We start from the raw sequence: 25,122 nt of genomic DNA, 5'->3' as shown, positions 1-25,122 counted from the left end.
AAAAAAAAAAAAAATCTGAAAAAAAAAAAAAAAAGATTTTTGACAAAAATTTCCACCTTGCCCAACTATTTTATTCTACAATTTTAATCTCTGCTGTGTCTAAGACTTTATGTTCCCTTTCCCCACCCCCTTTATCGTATTTGAACCAAAATCAAAGAAAAGTAAAACCACAGCTTGGTCCTCCGCGCCAGCCGCTGGCCGTGCTGATGGGTCGCCTGGCTGACCACAGCCCATGGGGACCGACCTCATCTGTCCTGGTGAGAAGGCACCTGGGAGGCGCAGCCCCGACAGCCGCCCCCTCACTGCTCCCCACGGCGCGGCCAAGGCTTACTCATTTCTCTCAAATAATACTTCTTTGTCTCATAGTCCAGCAGCTGGGGAGAAGACACCGCAAAGCCAACCTCTTTCAAATAGTTCAGCTTGTGGCCAGCCCCATTTTCATTTGCTTTTTCTCTTTTTTTAAAGGAAGGCTATTTAGGCAACACAAACCAGCCAGCAGATAAAAACTGTGACACTCTGCCGGTGGGTGCCGAGGAATGCAGGCAGCTCTACCCGGACTGGGTAACCAAGCCCCTGTCCCACCAGCCCTGAGGTTGTGACACAGAGTACCTTTCACACAGTCGGTGGCGCCCCAGGCAGCCCCAGACTCTCAGATGTAAACTCGCAGGGCCTGCTCTCAACCTCCTGGAGCTCCGTCCAGCCAGCGGCTGGGGCCATACACACTCCCCACCCTCAACTGCGCTTGGCTTGAGCAGCTTTTCTTTAGACCAATGAAGAGATGGTGTAGAGAGAAAAACCACAACCCTCATCCCTGACTGCTAATAATGTCATCAAGGACAATAACAACACAGTAAAATTGGTGGAGGTGAAATGGATACCATTTTAACTAGAATTTTAAGGAATCCAAGTAGTCTCATGACATTCCGCTTGTGGGAGACTTCCTATACCTTATATTTAGTACATTTCAAAACCATTTAGAAGCTGATATTATTTTGATTTTTCCTTAATGTAGAAAGGGAAGAGGGGCGGAAAGAGCTCCCTGAAAATAGTGTTTCAGGACGGGCACAATAGCTGGAGCCTGTAATCCTAGCCCTCTGGGGGGCTAAGGCATGTGGACTGCTTAAGCTCAGGACTTTTGAGCCTGAGCAAGAATGAGACCCCATCTCTGCTAGAACAGAAAAACTAACCAGGTGTGGTGGTATAAGGCTGTAATTCCAGCGACTCAGGAGGCTGAGGCAGGTGGATCACCTGAGCCCAAGAATTTGAGGTTGCTGTGAGCTAGGCTGTCTGGCACTCTACCCAGGGTGACAGAGTAAGACTGTCTCAAAAAAGAATAAAAAAGTGTTTCAAAAAATTAAGTGAATTGCTCAAGGCCACAAAGCTAATGAATAGAGCAGCTGGAAGGAGGAACCTGGGGTTTAGATCCCTGGTTTCCATGTTGCAGAATGTGTCACTGAATAATGAAAGGCAGGTGGGGGAGTGAGGAGGAGAGGGGGGAGTGAGGAGGCAGACAGAGAGAAGGGATGGAGGAGACAGTGGGGAGGAAAGGAGGAAGAGTGAGGGACTGAGTGGTGCCCCCCAATTCCTATGTTGAAGTCCTAACCCCCCCAGCACTGCAGAATGGGAATGTGTTTGGAGACAGGACTTTAAAGAAGTCACTAAGGTGAAATGAGGTCATCAGGAAGGCCCTAACCCCATCCGACTGGTTTCCTTATAAGAAGAGAAGGTTAGGGACACACAGAGGGATAGATGACCAGGTAAGGACACGGGACTAGAGAAGGCAGCCGTCTACAAGCTGAGAAGAGAGGCCAGTGAGAAATAACCCTGCAGACGCCTTGATTTCTCACTTCCAGCCTCAAGAACTGTGAGACAGTAAATGCCTGCCATGAGCCCCCATTTTGTGGGATTTCGTTAAGTCACTCCCAGGAAGCTGACACAGGGGGAGGAGGAGAGGAGGGCAGGGCTGGAGATGAGAGCAATTCACTGTACAGATTCTGGACTGGAATAGCCTAAGGACAGGAGGGAGTCAATGGGTGGTGCCAGAAGTGAAAGTGGGCCTCTTGGGCCTCTTGGCCAGGTACTGGGGAAAGCGTATAGATGAACCTGCGCCTTGCGGGGGAAACCAGGGTTCTGACTGAAAAGCCCAGGCCAGGGGAGGGTCCCAGGCCTGCAGTGGCGGGGCCATCTGACTTGGAGCTTGCTGTGCGCACTGACCAGACAAGTGCCCTTGGCTTCCCAGGAGTGCAGGTTCACCCCTGAGTGAGGAGGCAGGACTAGGGACCTGCTCATGAGCCAGGTGGGTCTCCCGCACATGGGGCGCTGGTGGGAGAAGTCTCCCAGCCAGTAGCCATGGTGCTGGTACATGAGAGACGACATCTGTGGGCCCTTTTGGTTTTAACAGCTATAAGGGGAACAAAAATGTCAAATAATTTTCAACATCTACTGTGAATATAAACTAAACTGTTTTTATTAAACGGAGTGGAAAGGTTGGTCTGAATCAAAAAGTACTAACTAAAAATACTTTAAAATGAAAGTTCGGTAATCATGTCCATACACTGCTGTGTCTAACTATCAAAGTTCTACACTATTTGAAATCATTTGGTTCTCTACTGAAGAGAAGCAAGAGGATCACTTGAGTCCAAGAGCTCCAGGTTGCTGTGAGCTATGATGCCAAGGCACTCTACCTAGGGTGACAGAGTGAGACTCTGTCTCAAAAAAAAAAATAAAGGAATAAATAAAATCATTTGGTTGTCTTCAGGGTTAAAAGTAAGTCCATGCCATCTGATTTACCTTATCAAATTGCTTTATACCTGAACTGTATCTTGATAAGATTATGAAATACTGTAACCAGGTGGATGTCTGCCTGTCCCCATCAGCCTGGGGAAAACTCAGGCACAGAACAACAGCTTAGCCAGGCAGGAGGTCAGCACATCTAGGCTCGATTAGTTTCGGCTTTGTAAATCAGAACTGAGATTCAAGAAGATCAAACACCTGTCCAGTGCCTTGGTTTCTGGAGCCAGACTTGATGATCACACCAACTTTGGTTCATGGTCTTCCACTTCCCAACTGCAGGCCTGACGGCAGCTTTGAGGGGCCTGAGTCAATTAGGGAGGCGGAGTCCCAGTGAGGGTGAGCCCAGTTTTCAGTGCTGGTGGAGGAGTGAGGACTCAAAGTCTGCCTGAACGTTAGCACTGTGGTCTGACGGGCCAGAAGTCCTGACGTGGCCCTGACACGTGACCTGGGAATCCCAAGGAGACAGCCAGCTCAAGAACCTTCCATACCAAGTGCACAGAGCACTCAATGGAAAAGGCTCTCTAAGCCTGGCAGAAATTCCTCCCTGTATTTACTTGTAAATCTACTTTTGTAACATTTTACTATTAATGAGAAGGAGGAGAGTTATGAAAGTAAATTGTTAGCAGATGGTTCTGGAATCACTGCACTAGGGGCCCAATTTCCTCTCTGGTAGAGCTTTAAATATTTAGAAGGAGCAGCTGAAATGAAGGTACATAAAAAAACGGGGGCTCGTTCAAACCTGTTCAAGAGTTGAGCCATGGGGGGGGGGGGGGGGACCCACGTTGCCACAAAACAGAGGAATTAAACTGGGAGGAAATGGTATTAGCTCTTCAAATTCCAAGTGTTCAGGTAGAGAAATTCTGTCTTTTGCCATGCGGCAGGTTAAGCACCCATGGTCATATGCTTGTATCTGCCTTTTTCAAACATTCTTTAAATGAAGAAAATTCTGGAAGGTTTGACAGGGCCACTGCCCTGACCAGGGTGAACCTTAGAATCAGCCGCTGATCACTGGAAAGGGAAGAGTTGGAGGAAGTGAGAGGCAGAACGTGAAAGAGGGAAAGACAGAAGGAATCTTGGAAGGAGAGAGACGGGATGAAAAATTACACTGTCCTTCCTCAGCGTCCCGTAACCCTGAGCCCCCAGCACAGCACTTCCCAGTGTGTGCCCAGGACCTGCTCTCCTTCCTGCACATCCTGACACCCGTGGGGTCACCACGCGCTGCCCAGGGAGGCACAGGCATCTCATCCCTTTCAGAATCCCCGACCCCTCTGGCCTCATGAGAGAGAAACATGGTAGAGAGTGGGCTCTGGGGTCAGAGAGGTGTGTGATCTCGGCGGTCTCTTCCTCTCTGCTGACCTCTCCTCCATCTACCATAAGGGCTTTGGGGAACAACCAGTGAGAACTTCAGAAAGGGGCCAGCCCACTGCGGGCTGCTCATGGTGCTGTGTCTATTGAATCCCATCACTGGTACAATTCCCATTTGGAAGGTGAGATGATGGGACAAAGGAAACCACTGTCACTCTCACGGCCATGAGAGTCCTCCTTGAGTACAGCTCTTACAGATATTGCTTCCACCACCTAATGAACAAGGCTGGGACCCGGTCCCCAGGAGTGTGGTCAGTGAGCACTGCAGTCTGCTCCACCAGGAGCCCGCTGCATGAGCTGGGACCAGCTGACTTCTGTGACTGTCTCCACATGTGTGAAGATGGCATCGTGAACCCACATAGAGGCCCAGAGCTACGTCCAGGATTAAAGAAGGGATGTGGCAACTGCCCAGCATGTGGCTGGTTCTCAGTAAACCAGGCCTCCCCCACCCCCGGCCCTCCTGGCCCTCTGATTTGCCTGTGTGAAGTCACCTTCTCCCTCACTAGGTCTGTCCTGAGCCCCCTCTACCAATTCACACCCATCTCCACCTGGAAACCCAACTCAAAGGGCCCTGTCAGCCCTAGTTCCAAAAGCATCTTTCTGGATACCCTCTCCCTGGGTTGGGCTGCCCAGGTCCAACTTGGAAAATACAAATTTATTTTTATCAATACCATAAAATAGACAATCTTGTTCTCTGCGGTTCTAGCCCAGACCCTGAGGAATACAATGATGCCTCCAAGAATCAATTCAAACAAACTTCTCACACAAACTGGCACACGCACCCCGCTGAAGGCCCACATCTGGGCATCTCTGCTCTGAAGATGATGTCTTACCCCAGCCTCCCGCCCCCAGAGTAGGCAGGTGGCAGGTGGCTGGGATGAGCATGACAAAGCCCCCAAGTCAAATGTCTCAGAAGCCATTCATGAACCTGCTGTGTTGCTAAATACGCTGGTTTCAGAAGCCACAGGGTGAGTTTTCCAAGCATTATTATCATAGGACACCAAGTTCAAAGCCGCCACAGTCCTGACAATGTGAAGGCAGCTTGAGGAGCTCAGGAGCACACACCATTCAGGTCCTGATAATCAGGAAGCCTGGTGAGACAGGCGAGGAAACCTTATCACTGAAAGGGCTAAGTGCCCAAGCAAATAATTTTAGTTCTTTCCACTTTTTATTGCAAAAAATTACTAAAGCTACCAAAAAGTTAAATAAGCAATGAACATCTCACTCCGTTAATTTATTGTGAGACAGGGTCTTGCTGTGTCATCCAGATGAGAATGAGCAGCAGTGTTATCATAGCTCAATGTGATGTCCAACTCCCAGGCACAAGCGATCCTCCTGCCTCAGCCTTCTGTGTAGCTGGGACTACATGCACCACCACTATACCTGGCTGGTTTGGGTTTCTGGTTGTTGGCGTTGTTTAGTAGTAGAGACAAGGGTCTCACTATGCCCACACTTGTCTAGAACTCCTGGCCTCAAGAGAAAGTCCTCCTGCCTCAGCTTCCCAAAGTACAGGGATTACAGCCATGAGCCACCAGGCCAGGCCCCTTCGCTTTACTTTGATTCACTTAGTATAAGCACTTCGGTCAGCTGGTTTAGCGACAGGCATATACTCTTTCTTGCTATAACTGCTATAATTTTTGAAAGTAACTTGAAGACTTTGATATTTCATCCCTAAATATTTCAGACCAGAGACATTTCCCTTGAAAGCCACAATACCACACTCATGCCCAGCAAAGTTAATTAAAGCTGATACCCTGCCCTTATCTAACATCCAAATGTCTTTTTTTTTTTTGATGGCAGAGAGGCTGGGGAGAGGATCCTATCCAGGATCACACACTGCTCCAGGCAGTTGTCAGATCTCTTTCATCTCCTTTCATCTAAAGGAATTTTTTCCTTTTTCGTAACACTAATTTTTTTTTTTTTTTGAGATAGCATCTCTGTTCCCCTAGGTAGGGTGCCATACCATCATAGCTCACAGCAATCTCCAACTCTTGGGCTTGGGCAATCCTCTTGCCTCAGCCTCCCAAGCAGCCGGAATTACAGGCATGCACCACCATGCTTGGCTAGTTTTTCTATTTTTAGTACAGAGAAGGTCTTACCCTTGCTCAGACTGGTCTTGAACTCCTGACCTCGGGTGATCCACCTGACTTCCAGAGTGCTAGGACTATAGGAATGAGCCACTGCACCCAACCCAAAACACTGACTTTCTGAAAATAATCCAGACCAATTAGCTTCGCTACGATTTTTGGTAGTCTCATCATCTTCTTATGATTAGACCTGACTTACACATTTTGGGCAAAAGCACCGACAAGGTGACACAGTACACTCTCCACTGCGCTCCATCTGAAAGCACCAGGTGCCAGGCCACCCTGTTAGTGGACAAGTTGAGCTTGATCATTTGGGTGAGGTGATGCCAACAGATTTTTCTATTATAAACAAGTAACCTTGTCCCTTTTGTAGTAATAGTATGGGGATATGCACCTTGTCATTGTCACTCAATCTGTTACCTTTTGGGGGGGTGGGGGGGAGGACAGAGTCTATGTTGCCCTCAGTAGAGTATTGTGCCGTCACAGCTCACAGCAACCTCAAACTCTTGGGCCTAAGAGGTTCTCTTGGCTCAGCCTCCCAAGTAGCTGGGACTACAGGGGCCTGCCACAATGCCTGACTATTTTTTGTGGCAATTGTCACTGTTGTTTATTTAGCTGGCCCAGGCTGGGTTTGAACTCTCCAGCCTTGGTGTATACTGTTGGCGTAGTGACCACTGTGCTATGGGTGCCAAGCCCTGTTACTCATTTCTTATGCACCATTTATTTGCAATGCAAGAGCCTAGAACTAAACTGGATTATAAACACAACTCCCTGATCGCAAATCAGCACAATTCTTATTTGGAACACATTTTCATGCAAAAGACACTAAAAGAGGCTCAGCACCCATAGCTCAGCGAGTAGGGCACCGGTCACATAACCGAAGCTGGAGGGGTCAAGCCCGGCCCCCGGCCTGTTAAACAACAATGGTAACTGCAACCAGAAAATCGCCCGGCGTTGTGGGTGGGTGCCTGGTAGTCCCAGCTACTCGGAAGGCTGAGGCAAGAGAATCTCTTAAGCCCAAGAGTTTGAGGTTGCTGTGAGCTGTGACACTACAGAGCTCTACAGAGGGCAACACAGTGAAACTCTGTCTCAAAAAAAAGAAAAAGAAGAAAGAAAAAAAGACACTAAAAGAAACCCAACAACACAACCATGGGCTGCTTTGTACTTAGCCTGAAACATAGCAGGTGCCTAGCAAATATTTGTTTAGTAAGTGGCCTGTATGGACCAGGCAAATAAAAGCAATTAGCATGAACCTTTTCCATTCTGCCTTCTGGCATCACATCACACCTGGGGCAGAAAGTCAACCTTCCTCCTCCACCCCAGAATCCATAGCTCATTCCTGCTGGGGATGCCCTTCCATCCCCCCACTCGCCCCTCTCCAGAGGGCCTCCTTCACATTAAGGTCTGGCCTACAGAGCAAGCCCCACCACCTTCTTCACCAAGTACAACCTTGGTAAGTAAACATTTCTTGGTCTTCACTGTCTTAAAACATTTTTAAACCTGATGCCTACATCACTGTACACTATTTACAAACATTATGGCCACATTCCCAGACCCAACTCATTCACGTTCCGGCGTAAGGCCCAGGGGTGTTCCTTTGCTATGAAAGCTGCCGCCTAGGCTCTCTTGGTGAGATAGTCTCATCTCTAACTGACAGGTACGTGAGCTCATGTCCCTGACACATCACCCCAGAAAGAAACCCATGGAGCCCTTACTTTAAAGACTAAATTGTTGACTCCAGTCCTATTTAAAGAATGTGTAGGATTTAGGGCTGGCAGAAAGAATAAGAGGATGTGACTCAAGCACAAGCATCATAGCGCTTATTGAGTTTGCAGGGCTGTGCGTGGAACCAAGGAAAATGAGAGGTGTCTGAGTCCCGGTCTGGTCTTGCCCCAGGACACTCTAGCTCTAGTGGGAGGGGTGAGTTATGAAGACAAGTAACTGTAAGGGAGAACATTATAAATGCCAAAATAAATAAGAAACTCTATTAAATGGGTGAACTGTATGGTATGTGAATTATATCTCAATAAAGCTGCTACCAAAAAGCAATATTGAGGGCACCAAAGAGTTTTGCTTAGGTAGATTTTACCGACCAGTATCTATCACATCAGGAATTAAATGAGGGAAGTTTGTAAATATTTATCCATTTGAAGATAATGCATGTCCCCAAAAAAGAGAGAGATGCTATAGACATTTCATATGAATTAAGATGTCAATTCCAGCTCTAATAGGAGTATGATTTGAGAATGGGAAGGATTTGGAAACTTGAAAACAGGATCATGGGCGATACAGGTGGGCCAACCGTAGGAGGAACGGTGGAGAAGAACACCATGCCACCGTGCGTGCGCCCTGGGTATGCAGGGCCGAGCGAAAACACAGGGTTCGTTTGTTCTAGCAGTAAGCAGTAGTTAAGGCTCAACAGGTGAGTCAGATACTAGCAAGCTTTGAATGGGAGCAGAACAGTTGAGACTTCTGAGAAGGGTGGTCTAACCCCACTGTGCCAGGAGACAGGGCAGGGATGGGAGGGAGTGGGGAAAAGGCTTCAGTAATGTGGATGTCAATGAGGACAAAGCCCAGACAGGTCCCAGAGACATTTTAAGAAAAGATCAGGGCTCGGCGCCTGTAGCTCAACGGGCTAAGGCGCCAGCCACGTACACCTAAGGTGGCGGGTTCAAATCCCCAGCCCGGACCCGCCAAAACAACAATGACGGCTGTAACCAAAAAACAGCCAGGCGTTGTGGCAGTAGCCTGTGGTCCCAGCTACTTGGGAGGCGGAGGCAGGAGACTCGCTTGAGCCCAGGAGTTGGAGGTTGCTGTGAGCTATAATGCCACAGCACTCTACCCAGGGGGACAGCTTGAGGCTCTGTCTCAAAAAAAAAAAAAAAAGATCAGAGCACCGGTGAAGCAGTGCATTCATCCTACCTTTCCAAAACAGACCATCCTGCTTTTCTTCCTAATAATTCAATATTCAGTGATGGCCCTTCCTTCCTTTTTTTTTTTTTTAAGAGACAGAGTCTCACTTACTTTATCGCCCTAGGTAGAGTGCCATGGTGTCACAGCTCACAGCAACCACCAGTTCTTGGCTTCAGCGACTCTCTTGCCTCAGCCTCCCAAGTACCTAGCACTATAGGCACCCGCCACAATGTCTGGCTATTTTTTGTTGAAGTTTGGCTGGGGCCGGGTTTGAACCTGTCACCCTCTGGTATATGGGGCCGGCGCCCTACCTACTGAACCACAGACACCACCCAGCCCTTCCTTCTTATAAATTGAGAAACTCTATGAATTCAAAAAGTCAGAAAGCTACACCCTCCCCTACGGCTTATCAATATATAAGAAGGGAAATAAAGATAGAGCTAGCAATATAACCCCATATTCTAAGTTCCACAGGGCGATCTAACAAAATCTAATTAACCTTCTCTATCCACATTTTCATCATTATCAGTTGACATTTTTAATATTCTAGTAAGACTCTGATTTTATGGTTGGAGAAAAAAATTCAGTCTAACAAAACCCATTTTCTTTAAATTAAAATAATATAGATGTGTCCTATTTAGTGGCAGGGATCGTGGTAAGAGTTTCCAATTACGCATGATTATTCAACATTCATTCAGCATATATTTCCTGGGTTAGATCTAATTTGTGAAGAATAAATATGAAACCAATAACAATGCATACTCACAGGAGGAAAAGTATGAATAGTGATTTTTTTTAAAAAAAAAAAAAACAGAGCTTCAAGCTATCTCCCTAGGTAGAGTGATATGGCATCACAGCTCACAGCAACTCCTGGGCTCAAGCAATTCTCCTGCCTCCACCTCTCAAGTAGCTGGGACCACAGACGCCTGCCAGAAGGCCAGGCTATTTTTTGGTTGGAACTGTCATTGTTTAGGCCTGGGCTGGATTTGAACCCACCAGCTCTGGCGTATGTGGCTGGTGCCTTATCTACTTGAGCTACAGGTGCCAGGCCAAATAGTGATTTTTTAAATCAACTCAAATGAAATCTACCTACACTAATTCTAGTGTATTTTTACAATACACTAATTCTAAAAAATCATAACACGGCATCCTTAGTTAAATCAGTGTCAGGCTAACATGCAGACGTGTGCTGTGTTCTCCACAGTTTGCAGTACATTTTGAAGAGCTTTTACAGGTAACTCTACTCAATCATGATAGTTGGCTTAAGCTATTATCAAAAGATATTTGCTTCTCTGACAAAAAAAAAAAAAAAAAAAGAAAGAGAAAGTGAAAGGCTTTTGGAACTGAAGTTTAAAAGTATCCTGGCTAGCTTGAGAGAGCATTAAAACATTTATTGGAGACTTACTGATTTACTAATTTCTTATGTGGGTAAGTGTAATTAAATATTGAAATGCATTTTTATTTCATATTGATAAAAGCAGCTTAGTGACAATGTGCAGGAAAACTGAACAACAGGTGACCCTGAGTTGGTTTTTAAAGGGGCAATTACAGATTTATTCCCCAGATTTTAATGTCAACTGGAAATCTAAAGATCCTTATACAGAGATTATACCCAATCAAGAACTTGTTTCCTTACCAAGCTCCAAGAGCTGATGAAATAACAGTCATAAAATTTAACCTGAAAACAAATATTCCATTAGCATATAAAACAATGTGTTCTAAATCACCCCATGATGTTGAGAAGTTTTAAATGCAGGAGGAAGGATGAAAGTGATCCCCCAAATTAAACACCTTGAAATACGAGGCACTGCGACGTTGCTAACTTTTTATTTCTATTTCTTTCCATCCTCCCCGCGGCTCCTCCCTCTCTTTTTAAGTTTATATTACTCGGTGAGCAAATTTTATCAATGAGGAGCCAGGAAGGGCTGAGGCCCCTTTAGTGTATTTACTTAAGATATGTAAGTCAATCAACCATTGTGCTCATAAAAGTTGGGGCCATTTCTAGGCCCACTTCTGGTCTCTCCTTACCTCCAAGTGACTTCTTATGAAGCCAGAGAAAAAGGAAAACCAAGCTGATCAAAGGCCAGGCTGTCATTAAGTGAAAATGATCTAAGATGAAAGGCTCAGCCTGCACTTCAAAGGTACAGCTGAGCTTGGGTGAGCTGACAGCAAGCGTCCTGGATCAGAGCTGGCGGTGGCTTAATGAACTGGACCACATTCCTAGCGCCATTTATCTTTATATTCATCATGCAAAATAGAAGCCTAATGACACACACGAATTCAAATGTTTTCCTACTGGATGTAAAGAGGATCGTTCACCCTCAAGTATAATCACATATAAACCCCAAGATACAATCACCTCACTTCCACATCGGCAAAAATTAAAATAAATTAATGAAGTTCAAGGACTGTTGAAACCACTGGCATCTCAGAACAATGTACAATTGTGTTTCATAACAAGAGCTTCTCCTTATGCCCAAAGGTGTGTAAATGTAATAAAGTTAATGTTGAGAGACCCTGGGTACAGCATCAAGTCTGATTTCCACAGCAGTTTACTCAGGGTGCTTGGTCTGTGATTGCAGAGGGGCTGCCAGGCCTGCTGGAGGCTCTCTGGTGGGGACAGCAGGCTGATTTGTGACCTCACAAAATTCCCCTATTCCACTCCATCCACCCTGCACCCCACCATCCCATCTCTGCAGCACAGGCCCTTTTAGTCTGTAAAGATTTTACATCGGCTCGGCGCCTATAGCTCACCCGGCTAAGGCACCAGCCACGTACACCTAAGGTGGCGGGTTCGAATCCCCAGCCCGGACCCGCCAAACAACAATGACGGCTGCAACCAAAAAATAGCCGGGCGTTGTGGCAGGTGCCTGTGGTCCCAGCTACTTGGGAGGTGGAGGCAAGAGACTCGCTTGAGCCCAGGAGTTGGAGGTTGCTGTGAGCTGTAATGCCACGGCACTCTGCCCAGGGGGACAGCTTGAGGCTCTGTCTCAAAAAAAAAAAAAAAAAAAAAAAAAAAAAGATTTTACATCACAAGGGGCCTTTAAGTCATTAAAACTAACTCCATTCTAAGACAGACTTCCCGGGATGACTTTAACCTGTGGAACAATCTTTATTATCTATAGTTTTTGGCCATACCAAACTTTTCAGGGAACTGACAGGATATCCTCTGTAGCTGATTAGTGGTAATGAAAGCAGAGGAAGGAGCCACCCACTCTGCCTGAAATTAATAAACAGGCTGTGAGAGCACCAACTGTCCCAGAAGCTTCACTTAACGTGAATCCATCCTCCTAATTACCTATGAGGTAGGGACTGTCACTAGTTTCATTTGATAGGGGAAGAAGTAGAGGCAAAAAAATGGCCTGGCAACTTTCAGGGAAATAGGAAAACCTGGATTAGCACCCAAAGATCTGGCTCCAGGGACCACGCCTAGAGCAGAGCAGAGCAGATTGTGCAGGGTGAACAGTTTGCCAGGGAACAAAATCACACCGGCCAGAGAAAGGTGGGAAGTGGCGAGGCCCCCCACGACCCTGGGCCCACGGGTCAAAGGCATAAAAAGCAGCAGGTTACCTCTGAGGGAGGAAGACAAACCAGGAGCAAGAGGCAGCAGGCAAGACAGACAAGACCCCACCACATGCAGCGCCAGGGATGGGGCGGCTGTGGTCATCCCAGGGCTCTAACTCCCCTCAAATAAACACTCATCATCCGTAAAACTCTGGCTTGTGCTTACTTCCCATCAGACCGGCTCCCCTACACTCTTCCATGTGGAAATTCTGGGGCTGCTTTTTCTACTGAGCCACACTAAGTAAGAGCTGGGACTCTCAGGAGCCAATGACGACATTCAAGCAGGAAAGCAGCAGATCCAGACCTAAACCTGGCCGTCCCTGCGCACTGGCCTCGACCTGGAGCCCCACTCCCTCCTCCCCTCACCCTAGTCCCTCAGTTCTCGGCCCCACACAATTTATTCCCTGTAAAGATTGTCCTGGTTACAACATAAATGGTGTCCATTTGTTCCTCATCAGTTAGCTAGGAAGTGACAATACCCGTCTGAGAAGAGACGCTGTGGGGTGCAGGGCCCAGCACGGGACAGCCCCCAGCACTGGACACAAAGCCAGCACTCAGGTGGGCTCAGAATGACCCACAGGTGCCACAGGGAAACTTTACAATTGAGCTCATAATATTTTGCAAAACATTTAAATGTAAGAAGATGCAAACACATAAAAAGAAACTTTGCAGACAAAGGAATAAATTGAAGAACAGTACTCTCCATGTCAAATCCCCAGATTCTATGATGGCTTTATTGAGAAGATATAGTTCACATAGCATATAATTTGCCCATTTAAAGTGTCCAATTCAGTGTGTTTTTTGTATATTCTCAGGGTTATGCAATAATCACCACAGTCTAATTTTAGAGCATACCATTACCCCCCAAAGAAGCTCACACCCATCAGCAGGAACTCCCCGGCTCTCCCTCTCAGCCTAGCAGCCACTAACCTACTTTCTGTCTCTGTGCATTGGCCTACTCTGAACTTTTCACATAGATGGGATCACTAAGGATTGTGTGTCTTCTGTGCACAACAGTTTCAAAGTTCACCCACGTCATGGAATGTGTCAGTACCATAGTCCTATATACAGCCAAGTAATACCCCATGGTGAAGGATATGCCACACTTATCGACCCATTCACCAGTGGACAGATACGTGGACTGATTCGACTTCTGGGCTATCATAAACAAATAATTCTATTAAAATATAAATTTTTATATTTTAAATTCTCTTGGATATGTACCTCAGCATGGAACTCTATGTTCAATATTTTGACCAATGAACAAACTATATACCAAAGTAGCCGCACCATTTTGCAATTCCATTAACACACGAGGGTTCCCACTTCTCTGCACCCTCAAACACTTGCTATCGTCTTTCTTTGTACTGCACCTATTTGACTAGGTGGATCTCACTGTGGTTTGATTTGCACTTTCCTGATGATGGAAGATATGAGTATCCTTCCATGCATATCACTTGTACAATGTTCTTTGAAGAAGTATCTATTCAGACCCTTGACCCACTTTTAAATGAGATTCCCTATCTTTGTAGTGTTGTGCTATAAAAGTTCTTTATTTTTTCTGAATATTAGTCCCTTTCCAGACACATGTTCTCTGGCCTATGAGGAAAGAGGATTGCTTGAGGTCAAGGGCTCAAGACCAGGCTGAGCAAGAGTGAGACTCTATCTCTACTAAAAATAAAAATATTAGCCAGGCATTGTGGTAGGTGCCTGTCGTCCCAGCTACTCAAGAGGCTGAGGCAGGAGGATCACTTGAGGTTCCTGTGAGCTAGGCTGATGGCATGGCACTCAAGCCTGAGCAACAGAGTGAGATTGTGTCTCAGAAAAAAAGAAATCTTTTATTATAGTTATCTACAGCCTCCAGACTTAGAAACAAAAGTCCTCTACACAAAACCTAACCCTCATTCTTACCTCTTTTACAAGGCACGTGAATTTGATTACAAATGTTCTTCTAAAAGCCATTTATCTTTTTGACCTGTTTCTTGATAAACCAGCATATGTTGAGGCCCCAGCCATTGCTAACTCCCCACCACGTACATCTGGGTATCCAACTCCGTAGAGTGATGTCCACCACAGACATTCAGGTACTTCAGAAATTCAACCCATGTTCCCAGAGCCTTATTTCAACAGTTTTACAAAATAAAGAAATACAGCATTATGTGATTAATAGATGCCAACTTATTTTCTTTTTCTTTTTTTTTTTTTGAGACAGAGCCTCAAGCTGTCCCCCTGGGTAGAGTGCTATGGCATCACAGCTCACAGCAACCTCCAACTCCTGGGCTCAAGTGAGTCTTCCGCCTCAGCCTCCCAAGTAGCTGGGACCACAGGCGCCCGCCACACACCTGGCTCTTTTTTTTTTTTTTTTTTGGTTGCAGCCATCATTGTTGTTTGGCGGGCCCGGGCTGGATTTGAACCCACCTCCTTAGGTGTATGTGGCTGGTGCCTTAGCCACTTGAGCCACAGGCACTGAGCCGCCAACCTATTTTCTTAAAACCCATGCTGACAATGATGATTAAAGCTGCTCCCATACTAAAAGGCTCCTAACCTGTTTCAGCCTTGACACAAGGTCAATGGGAATTAGAGTAATGTGGAAATAAAGTAAAAGTGAAATGTAATTTGGCACCTACTAGACTATATTAACTTCTAGCAAATTAAATGGATGAGTGGTTTACAGCCCCTGACATTTATACCTCACGATTGGTTCTCCAGACCCCTTATCCTGCTTGTGTCATTGACTTTCCTGTGTAGCTCTTTGTCAATCTCATTTCAATCATGTTTTCTAGGGATTATATGATCAACAGTTCCACAGCACAAGCCCCATCAAATCAGAGAGACAGGTGTAACCGAGACGTCTCCATCTGCTGGACTGAGAACTAAAGCCTAAAATGAATCTTGCATTTCCTTCCTTACACTCATTCGGGCTGTCCCAGCTAGGGATGACCCATTTACTTAGGCACATGGTACTTCGATAAGTATCTTAAGTAGCTCATATTAACTTTTCCTGACAAAGGTGGACAGCTAACACAAGACATTATCCACTGGGTTATGTGGGCCTATGGAACAGAAGCAGCAAAGGATCCTATTTTCAGCACAGAGTTAAAAATAGGTATTATGTACTAGAGAAATTACAGTCATCCCCGGGTAGACAGCAGGGGAATTGGTCCCAGGATCCCTGCCCCCAGCACACACTAAGTCTCGTAGTCTGCCTGCAGAACCCACGTGTAGGAAAAGCCGCCCTCTGTAGTGCCAGTTACACGGCACCCCTTGGATACTGTCTTTTCCAGCTGCTTAGTTGAAAAGAATCAGCCTGTAAGTGGACCCACACAGTTCAAACCCATGTGTTCAAGGGTCAAGTGTATGTTTTTATCTCAGGATCTCCTGTGAGTTGCTATTGATGAATATTTCTATGACTATCCGGGTGCAATGGTCTTCATGTCACAAGCGCATTTCTGAAGATGTGGGAACAAATTAACTGTGGTTAAATCTAATCATGACTTAGATGCTCTACTGAGCTTCTATGTAAAGCCAAAGTGGTCCTCAATTTATTTTCGTCAATCGTGGAAACGGCCCTTGTTGTTTTTCATTCGGCTGCTCCATTCACTGCTTGGTATGTTTTGAAAGTGTGGTTCCGGCTCGGCGCCTATAGCTCAACCGGCTAAGGCACCAGCCATGTACACCTAAGGTGGCGGGTTCGAATCCCCAGCCTGGACCCGCCAAACAACAATGACGGCTGCAACCAAAAAATAGCCGGGCGTTGTGGCGGGTGCCTGTGGTCCCAGCTACTTGGGAGGCGGAGGCAGGAGACTCGCTTGAGCCCAGGAGTTGGAGGTTGCTGTGAGCTGTAATGCCAGGGCATTCTACCCAGGGGGACAGCTTGAGGCTCTGACTCAAAAAAAAAAAAAAAAAAAAAAAAAGAAAGTGTGGTTCCTGGACCATCTGCATCAGAATCACATGGGAGATTTATTTAGAATGCATATTCCGGCTAGGCACAACGGTTCACACCCGTAATCCCAGGACTTGGGGAGGCCAAAGCAAGAGGATTGTTTGAAGCCAGGAGTTTGAGACCAGCCTGGGCAATAAGTGAGACTCTATCGCTACAAAAAACAACAATAACAAAAAAAATTAGGTGCACACGGAGACATGCGCCTGTAATCCTAGTTACTTGGGAGGCTGAGGCAGGAAAATCGCAGTGTATGGGGAGCTGCGATCAGCCCACTGCAGGCATGCCCCAAGGGTGTGGCTGGGGCATCTTCTCCTGTGCCCTTTCCACTTGCACAGCTGATCAACAATATGATTGGGCAGCACCATATCAAATACTCTAGGACAGTGGTTCTGAACCTTCCTAATGCCGACCCTCAGTTCCTCATGTTGTGCTGACCCCCAAATATAAAATTATTTTCGTTGCTACTTCATAACTGTAATTTTGCTACTGTTATGAATCGTAATGTAAATATCTGATATGCAGGATGTATTTTCATTGTTACAAAGGGGTCATGATCCACAGGTTGAGACATTTCAGCAGTTATATGGAAGAAGAGAGAACCGATGACCTGACTACATAGGTCATATCCACTCAGGAAATGCCCGGATGAAATGAGTTTCAGAGACCAAGATTTAGGTGGTCCTGCAGCCAGCAGTAAAATGTGGATCACTCTTCTTAGAAGAGATCATCATTTGAAAGTGTGGTTTGTTCTTCTAATTAAAAAAATAAATGTCTGTTTGTTTATTTTGAGACAGTCTCACTAGGCTGTCCTGGGTAGAGTGCTGTGGCATCACAGCTCACAGCAACCTCAAACTCTTGGGCTTAAATGATTCACTTGCCTCAGCCTCCCAAGTAGCTGGGATTACAGACACCCACCACAATGCCTGACTATTTTTGTTGTTTTTGCAGCTGCCATTGTTGTTCAGCTGGCCTGGACCGGGTTCAAACCCACCAGCCTCAGTATATGTTGCTGACACCATAACCACTGTGCTACGGGCACCAAGTCTGTTTATTTTTTTAATAATTAGCTGTGTACATAAATACAATTATGGAGTACAATGTGCTGGTTTTATATATAATTTAAAATACTTTCATGAAACTGGTTAACACAGCCTTCACTGCATTTTCTTAGTTATTTTGTTAAGACATTTATATTCTACACTTAGTAGATTTAACATGTACCCTTGTAAAATGCACCATAGGTGTGGTCCCACCAATTACCCTCCCTCCACCCACCCTCCCCCTCCTCTCTGCCCTTCATCTTGGGCTGCAATTGGGTTATAGCTTTCATGCTTACTTATTTTTTAATACAGAGTCTCACTCTGTCGCCCCTGGGTAGAGTACCATGGCATCATAGCTCACAGCAACCTCAAACTCTTTAGCTCAAATAATCCCCTTGCCTCAGGCTCCCAAGTAGCTGGGACTACATGCGCCCACAACGATGCCCAGCTAATTTTTTCTATTTTTAGTAGAGATGGGGTTTCACTCTTGCTCAGGCGGGTCTCAAACTCCTAAACTCAAGTGATCCACCCACCTTGGCCTCCCAGAGTGCTAGGATTACAGGCGTGAGCCACTGCGCTGGCCTATTTCTCTCTTTTTTTTTAATGTTCACCTCTTTATACTCAGAACTTCAGTTATCTCCCTAAACCTACTGATGCCTCAGTTTCCCTATATGGAAAATGACTATACTATCTGCTGTCTTATATTTCTTATAAAGCACATACGTCTTACATATCTATGTCTTTTGGACCACAGAACAACTTACTCCCCAAAAGCACCAACTCTGCCCCACAAGAGTCCCTAAGTAACACGTCTGTAAATTTCTCAAAGTTTAGAAAAATGGGAGAAACAGGAGGAAACAAAGAGAAACTAACACTTTAACTGCAGAAATTTGTCCCAACTTGCTCAGAAGGAAAACCGTCTTCCCCTCTGTAAGTTCAGGATTAAATTTAAAACAACCGCAAAGCCACCAGGATCACCCTCTGAGATGCCAAAGCAGGTAACTGCAGGACTGAGTGAGAACAGCCCAGCCTAACAGAGTAGAGACCAGCATGATCTTCAGAATAGTCTTAAATGTCTCCATTTCATTTCATGAATGTTTACAAAACAAGAAACAAAACAAATTAACGTCTCTAGAAACAATCACACATGAACTTCTAAAGGTTTCTCTCTCCAAAAATTCAACAGTGACAGAGGCTTTTTCTTTTGCCCCAGATGGTTTTCAAGTGCTACTCCATGACAGAATAGATCCCGCGTGGTAACCAGACCTTACTGTTTGTGTCAGATAATTCATCCTTGGGAGTTCATTGCTTTTAAATTCTGTGAGTAGGCCTCCTAAGTAACCCTGCTGGCCTTTGGCAGACCACCTTACTGACTCTGTGACAACTGAGAACAAACCTACACAACACTTAGTTCATAATCCATTGTGGTCCAGCTTGAATGACGCTTGGTTCTAAAGTCTTTCAAAGCACGGGCTTGGAAATACCAGATTTTATTTCTATGGATATATCTCTACCTGAAGTTAGAGATCACGGAACAGAAAGTATCACTTGGATACTAAAAATAAACCACACTGTTGTCCCAGGAGTCGTACCACAGGGTTGGGACCTTGACGTTTCGCTGCTCCCAAACACGGCTTGTTTTTCGCAAAGCAAGTGCACAGAAGCACCACAGTCTGCATCACTGCTCAACCGCTCACAGGACAGACCTTTTCCTAGGAGGAGCCAGAACTGCTTATCAAAACACATGACTTTCTGCATAAGTTAAATGTGGTATTAGCCATACTAGGGGCTATTACGCAGCAATAAAAAGAATGGATTTACAAAAGACCCTATATTCTATGATTTCATTTCACTCATGAAATGTCCAGAATTAAGTAGATCTATGAAGACAGCGAGTAGATCAGTAGTTACTGGAAGGGGGGAGGAAAGGAAAGTGAAGGGTGCGAGGTTTCTTTTGGGGGCTGATAGACATGCTCTAACTCAGACCGTGGTGATGGATGCACGACTCTGCGAATATACTAAAACCCCTGAATTGTAGACTTTGAGTGAACTGCACGTTACGTGCATTATTTCTCAGCAAAGTTGTTAAAATACTACATTTTCCAAAAAACAAGCTATCATCTTTTAACATCTACAGCAGAAACAGAGCCAACACTGGGGAGAGAGGAAGTGACGGCCCTATCTTCCCAAGACTCTCAGTGAGCCCTGGGCAACGTAAGAATTAGTCAAGCAATTGTCACAACTGCAATAACCAAATGTGGAAGGTGAATCATATATGGAAGGGAAATTCTTCTGAACCCAAAGAAATAAACTGTGAAAGAAAATATACACATGCACGCAAACACAGGATACAAAGTCAAAACAAAATGAATACCTGTGTGGGTGGGTGACACATCCAAGTGTCCCTTACTTACTTCTTCAAGTGTTTCTCATTCTTCTCTTATTATTTAAAATACAAGCCCTGAAAGGGCAGGAACTACAAGTTGTTTGGGTTTTTTCCTTATGACACGTAAGTTCTGGCACAGTTGGAGATTTCATAACCTTTAAAGTCAATGATAACTTTTTGAAGGTGCCACAAATATTTCCCTGAACTGAGCTCTCAAGACCACTGTGGCAGCTCTGAGCTATGTTTTGTTTGTCTTTTGCAGTTTTTGGCTGGGGCTGGGTTTGAACCCGCCACCTCCAGCATATGGGGCCAGCACCCTACTCCTTTGAGCCACAGGTGCTGCCCTGAGCTTCGGTCATCCCTTCTCTTCAGTGGAATGGGGCAGTGACTTACAGAGTATCACTTGGGAGCAGCGGTTCTCAACCTGGGAGTCAAATGACCCTTTCACAGGGGTCACCTAAGACCACCCTGCATATCAGATATTTACATTACAATTCATAACAGTAGCAAAATTATGAAGTAGCAACAAAAATAATTTTATGGTTGGGGGTCACCACAACCAGAGGAACTGTATTCAAGAAAGAGTCGCGACTGTTCGGAAAGTTGAGAGCCACCGACTTAGACACAAACAGGTAGCATTCCTATTACCATAAACTGAAGCAAAAAACAGGTTGCCAGAACTTCCTTCACATAGACAATTGGTCTCTGGGACGAAAATGAATATACAGAGCTGACAGAATACAGGCAAAGCCAGAGATTGTTACTCTTCCCAGGGTGACAGTCAAATCGCCTCAACCCCCTAAAATAAGGGGTCTGGGATCTCAAACATGATGCAGATCACAAAGAGCCTGCCATGTACAACACTATGAAAAGTGCTACTGGCAGAGGGGACGCCCAGGTGCCAGCAGACGCTGTGCCCACATGTAACCTACACTTTAGATGGGTGATTCTCTATGGTGGAGAGGGCTTATGAAATTAGAGTTTTAAATTTTTTAATAAACATGCAAATGAGTGTTGTCATCTTCAAAGTAGTCATTCTAGAATGACTTGAACCCATTTATTCCAAAGAACTTGTGGAATCAGCTTCAGAATGACATAAGAAAACTAGCTCTGGCTCAGCGCCTATAGCTCAACCAGCTAAGGCGCCAGCCACGTACACCTAAGGTGGTGGGTTTGAATCCCTAGCCTGGACCCACCAAACAACAGTGATGGCTGCAACCTAAAAATAGCCGGGCGGGCGCCTGTGGTCCCAGCTACTTGGTAGGTGGAGGCAGGAGACTCGCTTAAGCCCAGGAGTTGGAGGTTGCTGTGAACTGTAATGCCACGGCACTCTACCCAGGGGGACAGCTTGAGGCTCTGTCTCAAAAAAAAAAAAAAAAAAAAAGAAAACTAGCTCTGTGTTCTACAGGTATACTTCTACTGAACTGTGTCTGGCAAACGGTAAGCACTCTGTGAGTACTGGACACATATATACATTTTGTTTAAGTTACTGACACTATGTCTGGCAAACGGTAAGCACTCTGTGAGTACTGGACACATATATACATTTTGTTTAAGTTACTGACACTAAAAAAAAAAAAAAGTTTTCTGAGAATGAGATCGTCACACTGTTAACTTAAATGTATAATTTTCCAAAGCAACCATTTTTAAAAAAAATTTTAGAGACGGTCTCTTACTATGTTGTACCAGTTGGACTGCAGTGGCTACTCAGTGCAAACTGCAGCCTCAAACTCCTGGGCTGGATCAGGTGATCCTCCCACCTCCGTTTCCCAAGCAACTGGGACTACGGGCAGACACCACCACACCTGACAAGGTAACTACTTTAATGACAAGCTTATATCACCTAATGAAAGATATTCCATTATCTTTAAAGTAAATGAAGTATGACTAAAGACAAGCAAATACATGTAACAACTTAACACATCTAAGAACTGTCAAAGGTATACAAATTCAAAAGAGGATAAAGTAACTATCTCCCACATAGAAAGAGGATAAAATATCCACTACAGACTTAAGTTTTAAAAAGTTAGAGTATAAAAAGTTACAGTTGGCTCAGCGCCTGTGGCTCAAGTGGCTAAGGCGCCAGCCACATACACCTAAGGTGGCGGGTTCAAATTCCCAGCCCGGGCCCGCCAAACAACGATGATGGCTGCAACCAAAAAATGGCCAGGCGTTGTGGATTCAGTGAGAGTACAAAGAATTAGGTTACACTCATTGCGTTTGTTAAATAAAGTCCCTCTTATAATTCTGTCCCACCCCCTGCAAGAGCTATGCCATTCGCAATGACCCCCGTCCCCCTCTCTCCTCCCCTCTCTCCACTTGCTCATTCCCCTACCTCCCCACCTTGTATTAGCTCATCTACTGCCTTCAAATTAGAATTGATTACACTGGGTTCTTGCTTCTCCATTCTTGTGAAGCTTTGCTAAGAAGAATATGTTCCAAAATCTCCATCTTTATAATCTGGTATTCCACGTTACAAACATAGCATAGCTTGTTAATCCAATTCTGGATTGGTGGGCATTGAGTCTGTTTCCACATTTGGGGGATTGTAATTGAGCTGCAATAAACACTCTAGTGCAAATGTCCTTATGATAAAAGGAATTTTTTTTTTCTTCTGGATAGATGCCTAGTAATAGGATTACAGGATCAAATGGGAAGTCTAATTTGAGTTCTTTAAGGATTCGCCATACTTCCTTCCAAACGGGTTGTATTAGTTTACAGTCCGACCAGCAATGTAAAAGTGTTCCCTTCCCTCCACATCTGCAGCTTTGAGAATTTGTGACATGGGCCATTCTCACCGGGATTAGGTGCTATCTCAACATAGTCTTGACTTGGATTTCTCTGATGATTAGGGACAACGAGCATTTTTTCATGTTTATTAGCTAGTCCTCTGTCTTCTTTAAAGAAGGTTCTATTCATGTCTCTTGCCCAGTAATATAGGGGATTGTTGGATCTATTTTGTTGATTAATTTGAGTTCTCTATGGATCCTAGTTATCAAGTTTCTGACTGACTCATAACATGCAAATATCTTTTCCCATTCCGAAGGTTCTCTTGTTTCTTTAGCTGTGCACGAGCTTTTCAGTTTAATTAAGTCCCATTTGTTTATTTTGTTGTTGCTGTAACTGCCACAGAAGTCTTCTTTATAAAGTCTTTCCCAGCTCAGCACCTGTGACTCAAGCAGCTAAGGTGCCAGTCACATACACCTGAGCTGACGGGTTCGAATCCAGCCTGGGCCCACCAAATGATAGCTGTAACCAAAAAATAGCTGGGCACTATGGCAGGCAAATGTAGTCTCAGCTACTTGGGAGGCAGAGGCAGGAGACTCGCTTGAGCCCAGGAGCTGGAGGTTGCTGTGAGCTGTGATGCCACTGCACTCTACCCAGGGCAACAGCTTGAGGCTCTGTCTCAAAAAAACCAACTTTCGGCTCGGCGCCTGTGGCTCAAGCAGCTAAGGCGCCAGCCACATACACTTAAGGTGGCGGGTTCGAATCCCCAGCCCGGGCCCGCCAAACAATGATGACGGCTGCAACCAAAAAATGGCCAGGCGTTGTGGCGGGCGCCTGTAGTCCCAGCTACTTGGGAGGCTGAGACAGGAGACTCGCTTGAGCCCAGGAGTTGGAGGTTGCTGTGAGCGTGATGCCATGGCACTCTACCCAGGGAGATAGCTTGAGGCTCCGTCTCAAAAAAAAAACCCAACTTTCCTCAGGCCAATATCTTCAAGTGTTTTTCCCACACTTTCTTCAAGGACTTTTATTGTTTCATGCCTTAGATTTAAATCTTTTATCTATTTTGAATCAATTTTGTAAGTAGTGAGAGGTGCGGGTCCAGTTTCAGTCTTTTACATGTGGTTACCCAGTTCTCCCAGCACCATTTATTTAATAGCGATTCTTTCCCCCAGTGTATATTCTTGTTTAGGTTCAAAGATCAGGTGGCTGTAAGAGGTTAATTTCATCTCATCGTTTTCTATTAGGTTCTACATGTTAATGTTCCTATTTTTGTGCCAATACCATGCTGTTTTAAATCACTATGGACTTGTGATATACCTGAAAGTCTGGTATGGTGATATCCCTCCAGCTTTGTTTTTATTACTAAGAATTGCCTTGGCTATATGGGGTTTCTTCTGGTTCCATACAAAACGAAGAGTTATTTTTTCCAAGTCTTGAAAGTACGATGTTGGTATTTTAATGGGGATTGCATTGAATCCGTAGATTGCTCTGGGTAGTACAGACATTTCCACAATGTTGATTGTTCCTGGCCATGAGCATGGTATGTTTTTCCATTGATTAAAATCTTCTGCTATTTCTTTAGAGTTTCGTAGTTTTTCCCCCCCTTTTTTGCAGTTTTTGGCTGGGGCTGGGCTTGAACCCGCCACCCCCAGTATATGGGGCCGGCACCCTACTCTTTGAGCCACAGAGGTCCTTCACCTCTTTTGTTCTGTATATTCCTAGGGATTTCAATTTTTTGAAGCTACTGTGAAGGGATTGTGTCCTTGATTAAGCTTCTCATCTTGGCTGTTCTTGGCATATACAAAGGCCAATTTTGGACATCTGTCCAAAATTTACAAACATTGATTTTATATCCTGAGACATTGCTATATTTTTTGATCACTTCCAGAAATCTTGTGGTTGAGTTTTTGGGGTTCTCTAAGATCATATTGCCAGCAAAGAATAAGAGTTTGGCCTCCTTTGAACCCATTTGGATGTCCTTTATTTTCTTCTCTTGCTTGATTGTGTTGATTAGAATTTCTAGCACTATGTTGAATAGTAGTGGCAATAAGAGGACAACCTTGTCTGGTTCCAGTTCTAAGTGGAAAAACTTGCAGTTTTACTCTATTCAGTATAATATTAGCTGTGGGTTTGTCATAGATGGCTTCAATCCGATCAAGAAATGTGCCATCTGGCTCGGTGCCTGTGGCTCAAGCGGCTAAGGCACCAGCCACATACACCCAAGGTGGCAGGTTTGAATCCAGCCCAGCCCGACAAACAACAATGGCTGCAACCGAAAAATAGCCGGGCGTTGTGGCGGGCGCC

General features: G+C 45.2%; 1 protein-coding gene across 2 annotated transcripts in view; it reads right to left on the bottom strand.

Moving 5' to 3' along the window:
- The window catches only part of VGLL4 (vestigial like family member 4), a 92,508-nt gene that overhangs the window by 48,035 nt on the left and 19,351 nt on the right, over window positions 1–25,122 (bottom strand). Inside the window, exon 1 of one of the 2 annotated variants that reach the window (XM_023516978.1) lies at window positions 610–669. The exons of the other annotated variant lie outside the window; for it this stretch is intronic. The gene's annotated coding sequence lies outside the window, so the exon portion shown is untranslated. Of the gene's footprint in view, window positions 1–609; window positions 670–25,122 lie in introns of those variants that run through there. 2 annotated transcript variants of the gene reach the window in all.

This window comes from Otolemur garnettii, unplaced genomic scaffold (assembly GCF_000181295.1).
Source record: "Otolemur garnettii isolate 467f Iridium unplaced genomic scaffold, OtoGar3 scaffold00101, whole genome shotgun sequence".
NCBI lineage: Eukaryota > Metazoa > Chordata > Mammalia > Primates > Galagidae > Otolemur > Otolemur garnettii.
Note: the sequence above shows the minus strand (reverse complement) of the source record. Positions and strands in the feature narration are given on the sequence as shown.